Below are 384 nucleotides of genomic sequence, written 5' to 3'. Positions count from 1 at the left end.
TAGAAAATGCTTGTGTATTTTCACATTTGCATATGTATGCATAGGGAAATGTGGTAAATTCATAAATCAGGTTGCTATTTTATGATTCAAATAAGTAGTCCAGATAACCCCAGACTCCAGAAGATTCATTTTCTGAGTGTAATAACATGAAAGGTTGTTGGCAAAGTGCTATTGAATGAAAAAAGCAAGTTGCAGAACAATGTTTTCAGTATACCATTTTTGTGAAAACAAAAACGATTTTCATAAACATAAAGACCTATAGTGTGTATATGTATGTAATGAAAAAGGTTTTAAAAGATACTGCAGTGTTTACCCTAAGGATGAGAGTGAGAAAATTGGCTTTTGTATTTCTCATGAGTACATTTCACTTTTGTGATTAACAGA

Source organism: Propithecus coquereli, unplaced genomic scaffold (genome assembly GCF_000956105.1).
Source record: "Propithecus coquereli isolate 6110/MARCELLA unplaced genomic scaffold, Pcoq_1.0 Scaffold423, whole genome shotgun sequence".
Taxonomy (NCBI): Eukaryota; Metazoa; Chordata; class Mammalia; order Primates; family Indriidae; genus Propithecus; species Propithecus coquereli.
This window is presented reverse-complemented; position numbering follows the sequence as displayed.